The 17,827-nt window shown below is 44.4% G+C and overlaps 1 protein-coding gene and 1 pseudogene across 5 annotated transcripts in view; both read right to left on the reverse strand.

Annotated features, from left to right (window-relative positions):
- Window positions 1–17,827, reverse strand: part of LOC144888257 (E3 ubiquitin/ISG15 ligase TRIM25-like) — a 1,054,438-nt gene that overhangs the window by 389,995 nt on the left and 646,616 nt on the right. The gene's annotated exons all lie outside the window — the stretch shown is intronic.
- On the reverse strand, window positions 7,141–14,330 carry LOC137420101 (membrane metallo-endopeptidase-like 1 pseudogene; annotated as a pseudogene).

The raw sequence follows: 17,827 nt of genomic DNA on the forward strand, positions 1-17,827 counted from the left end.
ACAGTTGAAAGCCTTGCATAGCATTTACCATCATGGCATGACTGCACTTCATGCCATCACTGATTGCTGCCAAGCAGTTCATTTACACAGGTCCCAATGTGGAAGTCCACACAGCTGGTTGCTCCCACATTTTTCTCAACACCAATGGTAAAGCATTGCTAATGGAGGGCATACCTTTAAATACAGCCTTCCAAAGAAGAGAAAAGGGGGACAACCCCTTCCCCCGACTAAAAGGTTGAGATTCAAGTCGATGTGGCCACCGGCTAGACCAAGCAGGAAGAATTATTCCACAAACTAAAAAAACAAGTACAGATACATTAAAAGTACACAGCCCCCTTGCCAAATAAATAAATAACATCTTCCAGCATGCGACATTGCCGCTTTATCCTCTTTACTTTATTTATTTATTGCTGCTTTATTCTTTATTGCTGCCCTCCCTCTTTATCCTCTTTACTTCCTCTCTATATTTTTTCCTTAATTATTCAGTTGGAGCCATGTCTTGTGTGTAAATAAATAAATAAGATTGCCTCAGAGGGAAATAAGTGCTATGAGTAAGATCTGCTCTTTTGTGCCTTTATTGATGTTTGGTTATTGTTTGATGTGCTTGTAAATACGTGCCCCATTTATTATTGAATCTTGTGTGCTTCTAAATACGTGCCTTTTCTTTGGTATGTGGTTTTACATCCTGTCCGTTTTTGTCTCATTTCCTAAATGGCTCGATTTAGTGTGTACAAATATATAGACAGGATGTTTTGCTTCACCGATCGCTCATGCCACTGGCCATAGTGCACTCACGGTTCTGCTCAACCGTATGTAATGAATACATATATGGGTTCTCTCTCACATAGTTCATTCTCACAGCACAGATCCTTCTGGTGTCAGTGCATTTAACTTTGCCATGTCACATGACCTTTCTCAGTTAATCTCAGCTTCGACTTGAGTTCCTGAACAAGTTACTGAAAACAGGTATCTTACCTCTGCCATTGAAGGTAGATGGAGGTTATGTTTTCACCTCAATCTGTTTGTCTGTTTGTTGCTTGGCAAAAAAATTTTTATAAGACAAGTATGTTGATCTCTTTGGTTTGTGTGTTTGTTTGTTTGTGTGTTTGTTTGCTTGTCTGTCCGATCACTTATAGTTGCCTACAGGTCATTTCAAACAGATCTTCAGGAAACTTCACCAAGTGGTGGAGTTTGTGGTCTGACAAAATCCTATATATTGTTATGATTTTGGGGTAGAGGAATATCTAGATCCAGTTAGATCTGCATACGTAGTTGTCCGGCTGTCGTGATGGGGAACCTCACTTATAATTTCTGTGTAGCCCGAATGTTGGAATAAGCTTGTATCTTCATCCCTGTTATGAGGGGGTGGGGCATGCTAATTTGTACAGGGATTATGGGTAAAATTCCCTTGTGTGTCGTTCCCTCTGTGAGCATCCCAGTGTCCCTGATGGCAATACATCCCATAGGCATAGACATTAGATAGGCCCATTAGCGCACCACACATTAAATAATTCCCCCGCCGCCACAATGACTTTGGAAGAGCCAACAGGCAGCAGCCACGCAGTACGCCGCCATGGGCGACAAACATCGTGCCAGGCAGGCTGAGAGCCACGCCCAGGAGAACGTGTAATTGGTCGGGGAAGGGACAAAAAGCTTCCCCGTGATTGGGGTGTAAGAAAGGTAAAGGAACAGCACACTGAGTGGCCACCGACCGCTGACAGCTCGGCCAATCAGTGCGGAAGGCACAAACATTTGGGCAATCATTGCGGAAGGCGCAAAACGACGACTTAGAAGCAGGTCGCTGATTGAAGGACAAGCGCCGGTGATGTCAGAAGGTGAGAAGTAAATGAGGCACTGGTTGGTAGAGGGAGAGAGCGGATGTCACACCGCGAGTGACAAAACGACACGCTCGCCTGCATTTTGCTCTCTTTCCTCTCTTCTCTTCCCTTGGCCTCTTGCTCCTGACTGTTCCTTCATGTTGGGCCTTCTCTTGCTTCGGACCTGGTGGAGGAACAAGCAGTTCGGACGACGGTGGAGAGAAGGAACGCCATCTATTCTCTTCCTTGTCTTGGTGTACAAACCAAGAATGATGAGTGAGGCTTGCGTTGGAGCGCTGACAAGCCGGCGCGTCGAGGGCCGCTCCGTGCCAAAGACCAGGCAGTTTGCGCCAAACGGAGCTGCGTCGGACGACACGCTCGAGCCAGACAATCCCTCACACTGCCAGATGGAGATAAGCTCGCATTCACAAACACTCGACGAGACAATTATTTTATTCATACTCCCTTTGTCTCGTATTTGAAATGTGTGTGGGGACGTCCCAATTTAGAATTAGTTTTTCCGTCGCGTTTCTTTTGTATCGGGTTCCGTGTCATAAACATGTTTATTTTTGTACATTTTACCTCCACGCTCGTTTGAGTTATTAATTTGCAGTTTGAAGATGCTGGTGCGCGCGAGCCATGAGGTAAGAGCTCGCCGCTTCTTCCTTCTCCTTTTCGCCCGTGCTTGCATAGTCAAATCCGCAATTGATCGTCGCCTCGGAGTTAAAGCACGTTCAGGCTATCCATGATCCGACGGTCTTAACCAAGAGGGTATTCACGCGACAATATTTTTCATGTCAAAAGGTCAACGTAGGCCAAAGATCAACCACTTTTTTTTTCAAATTTCTAAAATCCTCAATTTTTATCTGATTTGACCTGAAATTTGAATCGGATTTTCATATCCGCAAACTGAGTTCAACCAACAACTATTTTAGAGATCAACATAGGCCAAAAGGTCAACCACTTTTTTCTAATTTCGGGAATCCTCAATTTTCATCCGATTGACTTGAAATCTGAATGGGATTTTCATATCAGCAAACTGAGTTGAACCAACAACTATTTTAGAGATCAACATAGGCCAAAAGGTCAACCACTTTTTTCTAATTTCTAAAATCCTCAATTTTCATCCGATTGACTGGAAATGTGAATGGGATTTTCATATCAGCAAACTGAGTCCAACCAACAACTAGTTTTGAGGTCAACATAAGTCACAAGATCAACATAGGCCAGATGGCAACCACTTTTCTTAAAAATTAAAAAATCCTCAATTTTCATCCGATTGACTTATAATAATAATAATTCATTTATTTTGTATAGCGCTTTTCCAGAAGCCCAAAGGTGCTTTGACAGAGTGGCAAACATAATGCATAACAATACATGAAAACAACAATTGCAAAAAGACAAGAATCAATAGGGAAATATTTAAAGCAAAAGGAGGGAGAAGGAGAAGAGATAGTCAGGGGTTAAATGCTGTGGGTTGAATGTTGAATGCAGTGTTGAACAGGTGGGTCTTTAGTGATGTTTTGAATGTGGTGAGTGAGGAGGAGTCTCTGATGGTGTGAGGTAGTGAGTTCCAGAGGGTGGGAGCAGCGATGGAGAAGGCCCTGTCCCCCCAGGATCTGAATTTGGTCCGGATGGAGGGGGTCAGGAGGTTGGTACCAGCAGAGCGGAGGTTGCGGGTGGGAGTGTGTCTGGAGAGGAGGTCAGCCAGGTAGGATGGGGCCAGGTTATGGAGGGCTTTGTATGTCAAGAGGAGGATTTTGTACTGGATTCTCTGGGGGATGGGGAGCCAGTGAAGCTTGTAAAGGACGGGGGTGATGTGGTCACGGGTCCGGGAATGGGTGAGTAGACGGGCAGCGGAGTTCTGAATGTATTGGAGTTTATTGGTGATTTTTGAGGGTGAACCATAGAGGAGGCTATTGCAGTAGTCCAGACGGGAGGTGATGAAGGCGTGGATGAGGGTTTCTGCAGCCGTGGAGGAGAGGGATGAGCGGAGACGGGCAATGTTTTTCAGGTGAAAGAAGGCTGACTTTGTGATCTGTTTAGTGTATTTGTCGAAGGAAAGGGTTTGGTCAAAGATGACGCCAAGATTCCGGATGTGAGGGGAGGTGGATACTGGGATACCGTCGATGTTGAGGGCAAAGTTATGGGTGGATTTTGTGAGCGTTTTTGGGCCAATGATGATTATTTCAGATTTATCACAGTTAAGCTTGAGGAAGTTGATTTGAAGTCAGGATTTTATTTCATTGATGCAGTTTGTCAGGATAGAGTGGGTGTCGGTGGAGACGGACTTGGTGGAGATGAAAAGCTGGATGTCATCGGCGAAGCAGTGGAATTGGAGACCATGACGGCGGATTAAGTGACCGAGCGGGGACAGGTAAAGGATGAAGAGGAGGGGGCCAAGAACTGAACCTTGGGGGACACCTTGGGGGAGGGGAGCAGTGGGGGATTTGCAGTTATTGATGGAGATGAACTGGCATCTGTCAGAGAGGTATGATTTAATCCAAGAGAGGGCAGTGCCGGTAACGTTAAAGGTAGATTCAAGTCGGGTGAGGAGGATAGTGTGATCGATGGTGTCAAAGGCAGCGCTGAGGTCGAGGAGGACGAGAATGTTGAGGTTGCCAGCGTCAGAGGAGAGGAGAAGGTCGTTGGTGATTTTGAGGAGAGCAGTTTCAGTACTGTGGTTGGAGCGGAATCCGGATTGGAATGTTTCATACAGGTTATTGGCAGAGAGATGATGTTTGAGTTGAGTGGCTACAGCACGTTCCAAAACTTTTGACAGAAAGGGTAGGTTGGAGATGGGTCTGAAGTTGTTTAGGGTGTCAGGGTTTAGACCAGGTTTTTTTAGAATGGGAGTAACAGCAGCAATTTTGAGGGAAGGTGGGACGATGCCTGTAGACAGGGAGGAGTTTATTGTTGCAATGATAAGTGGAGAGAGAGCAGGGAGGGAGGCTTTGACAAAGCTGGAGGGGATGGGGTCAAGAGTGCAGGTGGCAGTTTTCATTCCTATGAGGAGTTCAGAGAGGTCAGTAGGGGAGATTGGGGAGAACCGAGACAGGGGATGGCAGGACAAGGGGGGGGCAGGTGGTTGGAGGGGGAGCGGGTGCGGCGGTGGTCAAGCTGTTGTAGATTTTGTCAATTTTGCGTTGGAAGAAAGAGAGGAAGGAGATGCAGTTGTCTACTGTGAATGACTGGGTGGTGGTGTTCAGGGGGCGGAGGAGTTTGTTTATTGTCGAGAAGAGTGCTTTTGGGTTTCCGGAGCCAGAGTGGATAATTTGAGAGTAGTAGGCAGAGCGGGCGCGGGAGAGGGCATCTTTGTAGTGTTGTAGGTGGTCCTTGTAGGCTTGGGAGTGAACTGTGAGACCCGTTTTATTGCGGAGTCTTTCAAGTTGGCGAGCACGAGTTTTCATCAGGTGGAGTTCAGGGGTAAACCAGGGAGCAGAATGGGTGAAAGAAACTGTTTTGGTTTTTACAGGCGCAAGCTGGTCAAGGCAGGAGGAGAGAGTGTGGTTGTAGTAGTCAGTGAGGTCGGAAGGGGTGTGGAGGTCAATGAAGGGAGAAGTGGACATTTTTTCAGAGAGGGTGGATGAGAATGAGGTAGGTGAAAGAGCGTTTAGCTTACGGAAGTGGATTGTGCGATAATGCCTTGGTGTTGGGGCGGGGATGTTGATGGTCAGAGTGATGGCTAAGTGGTCAGGGAGGGTGAGGTCGGAACCATAGAGATGGTGCAAATTTAATCCAGTGGAGCAGACAAGCTCCAAAATGTGACCACGGATATGGGTAGGAAAGTCGACATGTTGAGTGAGGTTAAAGCAGGTGAGTAAATCAGTGAAGTCAGTGGTTATTGTGGAGTCAGTGGAGTCCATGTGGATATTGAAATCACCAAGGAGGAGGATTGAGGGGGAGAGGGAACATAGCTGGGTCAGAAAGTAGGAGAAGTCAGACAGGAATGATGGGTGTGGTTTGGGAGGGCGGTAGACGACAGCCATGACTGACTGCGTGTGACCAGAGAGTTTTAAAGCCAGGTGTTCAAATGATGGAGCAGATGAGATGGAGATGAGGTTGGTCTTGATGTCTTGACGGTGGATAACAGCAATTCCACCACCTCGGCCCTCCGAGCGTGGTTTATTGACGTAGGAATATCCATTGGGTGTGGTGAGGTTACGTGTGTAGTAGTCCAGAGGTTGTTGCCAGGTTTCGGTGAGACAGAGAAAGTCCAGTTTGTTATCCAGGATGTATTCGTTCAGGATGAGACATTTGTTGTTGAGGGACCGGGTGTTGAACAGGGTGAGCTTGATGTTGTTTTGAACAGCAGGGATGAATTCAGGTGATTTAGCCAGGGCTCGTAGGCAGGAGGTGCGATCGTGTGGGTTGCTGTGACCAGGTGCGCTGGGACGAAGAGTGAGAGTGCGCTGAGCCGACCAGAGGACGGGGATGGAGTGACCTGATTGCAAATAAACAAACTTACGACCGGAGCCACGGTGAATGTACCTGGGTCGTCGGAGGAGTCCATTTGATTTGATGGCAGAGATGCATGATGGGGTGGAGCGGGTATTGAGCAGAAGAAGCCTTGCGGCGGAGTACTTCAGAGCCATGCCAGGCAGGAGCGAAGGGATGAGTACGAGGCCAAGGTCGAGGAGGCAAAGCGGCAAACGCAGCGGCAAACGCAGCGGCAAACGACTGCAGCCGCTAATCAAGACCACAGCGGCAAACAGCCACCGCCGCAAACAACGGCCAGAAACAACGGGAGCGGGCCTGAGGAAACAGTGGAGGAGCCGGGCAGGCGAAGCCAGGAGCAGAGCCGGGACCGAGCAGAGGGCAGACCCAACGGTCAAAAATCCGCCACGACCACCAGAAAAGCAAACTATGTACAATGGCCCAGTCATTGGGCCCAGTCAGCAGCCCAATGACTTGAAATCTGGATAGGATTTGCATATCAGTTTACTGAAACCAACCACCAACTATTGTTGAGGTCAACAAATGCCAAAAGGTCAACATAGGCCAAATGTCTAAAAGTGTCAGTTTTCATCCGATTAACTTAAAATTTGAAGACGATTTGCATGTCTAATCACTGAATTCAACTCCTAACTATATTTGAGGTCAACAGAAGCCAAAAGGTCAACATAGGCCAGATTTCTAAAATCCTCAATTTTCATCCGATTGACTTGAAATTTGCATCGGATTTTCATATCAGCTAACTGAATTCAACCAACAACTATTTTTGAGATCAGCATGGGCCAAAAGGTCAACATAGGCCAAAGGTAAACCACTTTTCTATTATTTTGGGCCTTCAGTCTTATTGGTGTATAAATAAGATGAAAACTTATTGAGATGAAAACTTATATGTCTTATTGGTGATGAAAACCTCTCGTATCTGAGAAATTGTAACTTCCACCATTTTCTTGCCTTCTCCAGCAAAGGCCTCATGCACGTACAGTGAGCCCACAGCCTTGGGCAGGTTCTGGTTGAAGTATTGTACACATCTGTGCCATTGAGAATCTTCAACAGTTGTTCCATATAATTAGGGGGCCCTACATATAAGTAGGGGAATGGTCAATAAGTACACCGCTAAGAATGGACAAATACCGACTGGAATGGCCAAACACTCAGACAACTGGACCTGCAAGCCAGAAGACATTTATCACTACTTCAAATACCTAAAATTAGAATCAGATGCACCAGCTCAGGTGCAAATGATTAGAATATCGTTAGAGAGGATCTTGGAGGAACCTGTCTTATTTAAACCTCAGCCATTTAGTTTGGTTTGCTCTTTGTTGTTTGCATGCCGAGATTAAAAGAGCTCTCTGAAGCCTTCAGAAAAGGTTATAGATGCCTATGAGCCTGGGAAGGGATTTAAAAAGATCTCCAAACAATTTGAAATCAATCATTCGACTGTCCGGAAGATCATCTACAAGTGGAGAAGATTCCAAACAACTGCCATCTTGTTCAGGCCAGGCCGCCCCAGCAAGTTCAGCCTGAGAGCAGACCGCAAGATGCTGAAAGAAGTCTCTAAGAACCCCAAAATGTCATCACGGGACCGACAGGTAGCTCTTGCCACTGTTGATGTCAAAGTGCACGAGTCTACCATTAGAAAGAGGCTGCACAAATTTGATCTACATGGGAGGTGTGCCAGGAGGAAACCTTTGCTGTCCAGAAAGAACATCAGGGCAAGTCTAAAGTTTGCCAATGAACAAATAGGCAAAGACCAGCACTTCTGGAACAATGTGCTCTGGACAGATGAGTCAAAGGTAGAGCTATTTGGCCACAGTACAAGAAGACATGTTTGGCGAAAACCAAAGACAGCATTTGACCACAAGAACCTGATACCAACTGTAAAGCATGGTGGTGGCAATATTATGGTTTGGGGCAGCTTTGCTGCATCGGGGCCTGGGCAGCTCACCATCAAATAATCCACTATGAAGTCTTCATTTTACCACAGGGTGCTTGACGATAATGTGAGGCCATCTGTCAGAGAGTTGAAGCTCAACCGAAGGTGGACCTTGCAACATGACAATGACCCTATACATACCAGTAAATCCACCAACGAATGGCTGAAAACAAAGAAATGGAGGGTTCTGGAATGTCCAAGTCAAAGTCCGGATCTAAATCGCATCGAGATGTTGTGTGGGGATTTGAAATGAGCTGTGCATGCAAGAAACCCCTCAAACATCGCACAGCTGAAAGAATTCTGCATGGAGGAGTGGGCAAAAATTTCTCCCAGTCGATGTCATAGACTGGTAGACAGTTATAAGAAACGCCTACTTGAGGTTGTTTCTGCCAAATGGGGCAATACTACCTATTAGAGCCAAGGGTGTACTTACCTTTTCCACATGCGAAATTTGCATTTATGCTTATTTAAATTATACAATGGACTACAAAATGTAAATGTTTCATGACATTTGTTATATTTTATCACCTTTATCTATCAATATTGTTGAAATGAAGATCAAATAGCTGTATGTTGAAATATGTTGAAAAAGTCAAAATTTTGCATGGGGTGTACTTACTTTTTCACGTGACTGTATATGCAGAACTCAAGATGGGTGTTACGTAGCCCAGATTGTCATCTCAGGACAGCTCAGATTTTATCATCCCTATTCCCTTTGTGTGTCAAATGTCAAACACAGTCTATATGATTAATGCTCATTAATCCATGGTTTGCGTGCCAGCTTGAAAACAACATTTTGTGAGGTTTGCAAACTTTCTTTACAACTGTAACATTCCAGGCTAGGTCACTCAGACAACTGGACCTGCAACTCTCATAGCCTCAAGCATAAACATCGTCCCAGCAGTGCCACACGAGTGGACTTACAACTTTTTCTCTTGCTTCAGGCAACAACATTCTCTACGTGGCCTGTGATATGCCTTAGCTCCAATTACTGTACCTGCACTCCTAGCTTGGTTAGTATATACTGTTGCTGAGCAGGAAACATATTTATTTAGTTTCAAAGTTCAAAGTTCAGTTTTATTATCTTCATTCTGATTACAATTATTTTTATTCTGATTATTAAATAATGTCTGCTCCACAATTCGTCCATTTTGGCCTTGCAGGACAACTATGCTTGTTCTGCAGGACAAATCCCTGTCTGCAATGAAATTGTTAATTTACATCGGTCTTGGTCGAACCAGACCAGCGCTCCATCTGAGGCTGTCAATTCTGGCAGATGAATGCAACCTCTAGATCTTCGGGGTGCCACCACATCCTCTATTAAAGAATGAACCATGGAGTTGGAATGCCTGGAAGTTCCACCAGAGAAGAGACTCTCCATCCACCAAGGGTAATTACCCAATTTCGTGCATATCAACATCGACCTCCTCCTGTCCCTTTTCAAGCACACCATAGGTCTCTGTATATCCCTCGAGAAGTACATTTGGACATTGCATTTCTTCTGCAATTTTGGGTTCGGTATCTCCTCCTGATGAACTTTCCATATCTCCTACTGCATTTTGATTCCTTCTTGAAGCCCACCGCCGATGAATTACTCCACTCATTAAACATGTTTCCTTCCTTGTCAAAATTACGTCCAGTGTCGTCAAAGCCATGCGTAACCTCATGCCCAATCACCATACCAATGCCGCCGTAGTTCAGAGATTTTGGTTGTCCCTTTGAAAAAAGGGTCATTGCAGAATTCCAGCTAGGAACACTATCTGGTTGCGACTGAGCAAATAAAATGTGTTGACCTCTGCAGTGTTCCCAATCCATGCCTCTTTGTCGACAGGTTGTCAAAGTTTTACGAGATTTTTCTGCATTGCAGCTTTGTTATTCACCAGAATGTTTTCAAAGTAAGTATCCTCTTCATAAGAAACTTGTGCAAAGTCGTCATCCAGTTTTGGATTATCATCGAGCAGGATGTAGTCTGCAGAACCAATCCGTTCCATGATGGCTTCAGCCTTTTCTTGAGCTTTGCTCTTTGTTTCCTGGTCCATCCAATTGATCTCAGCCAACTTCTTGATGAAGACCTCTCGTATCTGAGAAATCGTAACTTCCACCATTTGCTTGCCTTCTCCAACAAAGGCCTCACGCACGTACAGTGAGCCCACAGCCTTGTGCAGGTTCTGGTTGATGTATCGTACACATCTATGGCATTGAGCATCTTCGACAGTCGTTCCATATAAGTAGGGGGCACTACAAGTTTGGGCGTGAGGGATCATTCAGGGGGATTCGCTCCCATCGCAGCTTGATTGTTGCCTGGAACAGGTTCCTGGTTCTCTGGATTCTCGATCAACACAGGTTCCCGGTTCTCTGGATTCTCGATCAACACTTCCACAGCACGTAGCGGGTCTCATACTATTACTTGTAGAGGTTCACGTACCACCATTGCTGTAGCAAACCTTTTCATACACACTCCAATCAAAGCTTTACAGCAGGATATTATTACTATAACGAGCGTGACTCGGTGATCTCCGCGCGCCTCACCACACGTCTTTTCAGAGGGATAGGCATCTTTGACCATTTCGGTGTCTTTTGGGTCTTTTGAGTCTTCATGGTGTTTTAGGACTTCAGGGCCATTTGGGTCTTCAGGGTCTTTGGGGTATTTTGTGTCTTCGGTGTCTTCAGGGGCTTTTGGGTCTTAAGGGTCTTTTGTTTCCTTTGAGTCTTTAAGAGCTTTGGGGTATTTTGGTTCTTTGGGTATTTAAGCCATTTGTGGGTCTTCTGGGTCTTTGGGGTGTTTTGGGTCTTTGGGGTATTTTGGGTGTTTTGGGTCTTTGGGGTGTTTTGGGTCTTTGGGGTGTTTTGGGTATTTGGGGTGTTTTGGGTCTTTGGGGTGTTTTGGGTATTTTGGGTGTTTTGGGTCTTTGGGGTGTTTTAGGTCTTTGGAGTGTTTTGGGTTTTTGGGGTGTTTTGGGTCTTTGGGGTGTTTTGGGTCTTTGGGGTGTTTTGGGTCTTCATTGCCTTTAAGGGTCTTTGTGGTCTTCAGGGTGTTTTGGGTTTTCAGGGTGTTTTGGGTCTTCTGGGTGTTTTGGGTCTTCAGGGTGTTTTGGGTCTTCAGGGTATTTTGGGTCTTGAGGGTCTTTTGGGTATTTTGGGTCTTCGGGGTGTTTTGGGGTCTTCAGGGTCTTTTGGGTATTTTGGGTCTTTGGGTGTTTTGGGGTCTTCAGGGTCTTTTGGGTATTTTGGGTCTTTGGGGTGTTTTGGAGTCTTCAGGGTCTTTGGGTATTTTGGGTCTTCGGGGTGTTTTGGGGTCTTCAGGGTCTTTTGGGTATTTTGGGTCTTCGGGGTCTTTTGGGTCTTCAGGGCCATTTGGGTCTTCAGGATCCTTTTGAGCCTCAGGGCCTTCAAGGGTATTTTGGATCTTTGTGGTGTTTTGGGTCATTGGGGTGTTTTGGGTCTTTGGGATGTTTTGGGTCTTTGGGATGTTTTGGGTCTTTGGGGTGTTTTGGGTCTTTGGGGTGTTTTAGGTATTTGAGGTCTTTGGCGTCTTAAGGGTATTTTGGGTCTTTAAGGGTATTTTGGGTCTTCAGGGGTCTTGGTGGTCTTAAGTGTCTTGGCGGAATTAAAGGGTCGTCAAATGTCTGAGGGGTCTCAGCAGTCTAAACGTAATTAAGAGGGTTAATTAAGAGGGTGTTAATTTTATTTGAAGAAGAAGAAGACGTTTCCGTCGCATGTAAACATAACGACATCACCATATACGTTTGCTCTATTATAATGAGAAGATGGCCACAAATATCATCAATCCTATGAACACCCAATTAAGTATCCATGCTCCCCATTTCCCCATGGATCCCTTTTAACCATCTGATCTATAATTGTTTGGGTGTGCAGCTTCCCTTCCAGACCCTTTATGTCTATGATCAATCCTTCCCATAATATTTTACCTCCCATCCGTGTCAACCCACATGTTCAAATAATTACAGACAGCAGTTCCCAATGTCTATGCCTATGCAACAGGTGCGTGCCCCCAGGGACACCGAAAATGTTTCTATTTGTAGGGTTTCACAACTCCCGCACCACCTACACCTAAAATGTGTTCCCCAAACATTCAAAGGTTTACTAGGTGTCCCACATTTACATATTACTTTGCTGCGGTGATTGCATTTGCCTTTTACATGGACCCATCTCAACCCATCTGGAAAACACCTCCAATAACTCCATTGGACATGCATGCTGTCCCAACACACATCCATAATGACACTCTTTGATGTCACGATGATTATGCCTCGGCCCACATTATTACGTCATTATAGTACTTGTGCCAAATTTGATTTAAACCCATTCAGCCGTTCTCAAGTTATCACATCTTTACCTGACATGGCCTCTGACTCTTGGCCTCTTGACTCCAGATTTTAATCGGTTCATGTTTACCTTATTATACCTACCTGCACCAAGTTTGACTGAGTCCCTTCTCAACAATTAAGCTCCCAGACCATTAAAACACCAATCTCACCGATCTGCACGCAATCGAGTCTTCTCTCAACACCTTCCACATCCATGGCCCATGGAAGGGTCAGACCCACATCAATTTGGGAGACCGCACCTCAATAGATACTTTTACACATATGTTCAGAATTTATTATTCATATGACAATTAAATTATTTGCCACCCTGGCCAGAGGAGAGATTAACCCACTCGGGCCCGTTTGTTTGTTTGTCTATCTGCTTGTCCACACAGAACGAGTACACTTTCCTCTGCAACTGTTAGTCCGATTGACAAAAAAATTTCACCACAGGCGAAATTCCACCTGTAAAATCTTATATGATAATTATGACTTCTTCGGTCATGTGGTTTGGTGGCTACAATTCCAACAAACATTTTCCCTTAAAATTATATCTCTTAAACCGACCAGCGGTTTAAATCTCTTTAATTATATCTCTTAAATTTCTTAAATTCTTAAATTCTTAAATCTCTTAAATTATATCTCTTAAACCGACCAGCGGTCGAGCAAGGTACCCGTCTGAATGGTTCCATCCCCAGTCAAAGGCGAATCTGCACATGGCGAATTCACGAATATCAGAGTCAGAACAGAGAAACCCTCACACCATTCCTTCATATTTATCCTTAATATCTCTACAGCATTATTCCAATTATAAATTGATACTACTAGCAACAGTACCGCCCTATGGGCGGGGCTTCAATTGGGAGGCCCAAATGAAAAGGCAAAATATCAGAAATTGAAGGTATTTTTTATTTTAAACGATTTATATAAACATCCGTTAAATCATGTCACACGCAAATCATCAAAATCTAAACAGAATTTGTAGAATTTCAATAAAAGCCACACCACTGTTCATATCGGTAAATATTATTCCATCGTGTTTGGAAAAACTGGAAAATTGGAAAAATTGGAAAATTGGGGAAAACTTGGAAAAACAATATAGCCTATTTTACTCCAGGGGCTCCCAGGAATACCCAGACAAAATTTCGTTGCGATCGGTTCAGTCGTTTTTGCGGTACCTGGGAACAGATGGACGGACGGATAGACGGACAGACATTTGGTGAATTATAGTAAGATAACAAAATACTGTGTTAAATCACGATTGTATTGAGGTCTTAACGGACACTTTTAATCTTGGCTCTCATAGATCGACACAACCATCGTAATCCGAGAACTTTTTGAATCTGCGTATGTAATATTTTTCGTATTAAGCGATATCTCTTGAACGCATTATCCGATCTTTACGATTCCTTCACACGATTCATTCAAATCTCAAGTTAGATCTGCGTGGATATTAATTACAAATGCACATCCACTTTCAAACATCTTTGAAAATCCTTTTTTAAATCCCCACAATCGGACCATCCCCCGATCTTTCAACATACCCCAGGTAGGCTGTGACGTCATAATCGCTTCGACTCATCGTGCACCGAGCACACAGCCCGCCAGAAAGACTTGGTGCTGCACCTGGGAATCACCAGGTGTGTGCACCTGCACACACCTTGGCTGGCCCGAATGAAGTTTTACTTCCTCAGATCGATTACCATCCGCCACATCACGTGATCTCACTCGATTCACGAAAGCTTCGTACTGTTGTAACTTTGTCGCCTCGAGATTGCGCAAATACTCTGGTTTCATGCGAGTACACACTAACCATGCTCCCGAAGAAGGTTCGCACTCGCATCCAGTTAACGCGCATCCAGCTCTCTTCGGGCCTTGCACAGGTAACTAGAACGGCACTCGGTAGAGCGCATACCTCCACCGGGCCGAAAAGTCTGTTCTGCATTCAACTGATAGGCCAGATTTGCATAGAACCTCAATATAATTACAACGTTGTAAACTATTGTGTTATATATCATTTTTCCCCCCAAAATTAACTTTTTCCCACTACACAAGCTACCAAACTAGAAAAATAGTCCTAAACCTGTAGCACACCTTGGGGTGTGTTCATTTACCAATCAGCTTGCTATCGCTTGCCAAGCCAACCGTTCCTTACTAATGGTTTTGTTGAAGTGCTTGCTTGAGTACTTAAGCCACTTGAGCACTCGACAATAAACTTTATTTTTCCCTCCTTGAGTCTCGTCTATCTTATAATGATAGAGCAAACGCATATGGTTTTGTCTGCGACCAAAACGTCTTCAAATAAAATTATTAACACCATCTTAATTACGTTTAGACTACTGAAACCCCTCAGTCCTTTGACATCTGATATTAAAGGGTCGACCTTTGACGACGCTTTAGTACCCCCAAGACCCTAAAACCACCAAAACACCCCAAAGACCCAAAATACCCTTGAAGGCCCTGAGGGTCAAAAATACCCTGAAGACCCAAATTACCCCAAAGACCCAAAATACCGCGAAGACCCAAAATACCCCGAAGACCCAAAACATCCTGAAGACCCCAAAGACCCTTTCGACCCAAAAGACGCTTAAACACGCTGAAGAACCAAAATAACCCAATGACTCTTAAAGACCCAGAGGAAACAAAAGAACCTTAAGACCCAAAAGCCCAAGAAGACACTGAAGACCCAAAATACCCCAAAGACCCAAAATAGCCTTGAAGGCCCAGAGGATTTAAAAGATCCTGAAGACCCAAAAGACACCAAAATGGTCAACGATGCCAATTCCTCTGAAACGACGTGTGGTGAGGTGCGCGGAGTGCACCGAGTCACGCGAGTGTATACAAAACAAAAGAAAACCATTGTGCAGAGCACGATACTTGAACAATCAATTTCCAAACACTCAAAAACAATTTTTGCTATGGAAACATCAAATTGTCCATTTCATGAAGATAAAATTTTGCATGGAATGAAAGCTCGGTAATGAACACACCAATTACTACGATTTAATTCATTCCTTTTTCCTTTTCACCCCGAGACAATTACTTGCTTGCAAAATACCATTGTTCCATCTCTCAATACAGTGCACACATATCGAGAGATGGATCTCGTGATGTTTTTTAATGGTTTAAGCATTTTTACACTGGATTACCAATTCAATTATTCTGATTTTTCCTTTGAAAGAACAAGCTTAATTCTTTTTAATCTCAGATTTTACGATTTTCACTCAAAGTGCCATTGATAACTTGGACTTCCATGTACACACTGGAAGGTACAACAACGTGTGGCACTACCCACAACATCTACCAATATTCAGGTAACAATGATGAGGTATTGAAAGCTGCTACATCAGGACCATGAACCAAAACACCTGGAAGAGCTCCATGGGCAGGAATTCAATACTTCCAGACTAAGGTGAGTGGTCCAACCTTGAGACATCGACAGCAAAGTCGTTCCTTGTTCGGCCGGAAACTTATACAAGAACCAAGAGTGACTAATGTGATTACAGAAATGTCATACGGAAGCTGAGAGAAAGAGAGCCTTTGGAAACTGATGAGCAGAAGAGTCTCATAACTTGGAATTCCTTAATGAACTGCTCACAGAGGATGAAAAGACTTCTTGGTTCTTGCCGAAGACAGAGGATGCAACTCGATGAAAAACAGAGGATGAAAAGAATGAAAATATATGATTTTTTTTGCAAACACATCTGCTGCAGGTGTTTGTCGTTCTGCGACAGCACAAAGACCATCGCTGGGTTCATCCCATCAATAATCATCGCCCTTCGTGCAGCTATAGAGGATCATTCAGATCAATTATGGAAAACGTTATTCATCGACCTGACCAAGGATATCGCAACTTACAAATTTTCCATGCTTAGGCACTTCTTGACCAATGCAAACCGCTTTCTTGGCATCTAGAGAAAGAGCACGCATGTGGCAAATCCAAGTCGCCCGCAGCTGAAGAAGCAGATCGACATGTGGATATTTGTGTTGCAGTCCTTGCATCACATGAATGGGGCCTACATGAGGCCTACAAGAGGCAGCTGAAGAACATCTTCCCTGCTCTGCCACCAGACTCCGGTTTAACGGAATGGTGAATGCACAATTTCAAAGACTCTGCCAAAGAGCGCACCAAGTTTCAATCCGAAAGGGACTTGTTTCTGGGTGACATTTTAACCTGGATGGAAACGACTTTTCCAGACAAATATATAATGAATGCTTTTCACGTCTTTTCTCCAATGACAGTTGATGGAAAAGAAACCAAGGAGAATCGGAATCGGAGTCAAGGAATCGGAGAAGAAGCCGGAGAATCAAGTTTGACGGACTTGTTGAACTTTACAAAGAGGGAACCTCTTGAATTGGAAAAATGCCGACAGACCGATTGATCTCGAGGCAGTAAGACTGGAGTGGACATTGTTGTAAGACGTTGTTTCCAAGTACACGTGACGAGAATAGAACCATGTTCCACACCTTGAGTTCAAGAGATAACAAGATTTAATGATGAACCAATATCACAGCGCTGTGGAGGGTGTAAGAGTCATACCATTCACAATTGAACAGCATGGCCACATACACTCCTAGAAAATTGGCAACCAAGAGTTTCTTTATATACACAAAATTATACAAAAAATCTGCGCTGAAAAATGAGCACGGACAAAGGAAAAACTGGCTCGACATCTCCCCCCGAGAACCTATCTTCTTTGGCATGAGCAAAGGGCAAGATGCGGGAGGGAGAAAGAGCACCGTGACATTCTCAAAACTTATCTTCCATGTTGGCTTTTGGTCAAGGACAGACAGACGCGTTTTCACTAGGGGGTCTAACGGAGCAATCGGTTTCACTATCTTTCTACATTTTTTGGCACAGTTGGAAAATATAGCATAGTTAAAAAGCAAGAGGGAACATAGTAACCTTAATCCTTTTCACAAAGCAACCATTATTAAATGCAAACCACAATTACATAAGGCACAATAAAAGGCATGATCTCGACATTCCCCCATTTGGTCTCTACGAGACTACGTATCACAGAGACCAGGCCACATCGGCTTTATTTGCAAAGCAAAAGAGTATAGTGTTATATGTGGCCACATCGGGCTTTATTGAGTGTTGTATGTGTGTCCTCCAAGGGCATGCCACGCACATAAAGTACCCCGCATGCATGTTTGAAAGGTGTGTCATGTTGTGCGTGTTTGGAACATGAAGGCTCAGAACATGAAAGGCCATTAACGTTTCGGATCCACAACGAAGGCGTCTGGTCCATATGAGGTTCTGCCCCGCCAGGGGGCCTGCTACCTCCCCT

This window comes from Myxine glutinosa, chromosome 1 (assembly GCF_964187855.1).
Source record: "Myxine glutinosa chromosome 1, kmMyxGlut1.1, whole genome shotgun sequence".
NCBI classification, from domain to species: Eukaryota; Metazoa; Chordata; class Myxini; order Myxiniformes; family Myxinidae; genus Myxine; species Myxine glutinosa.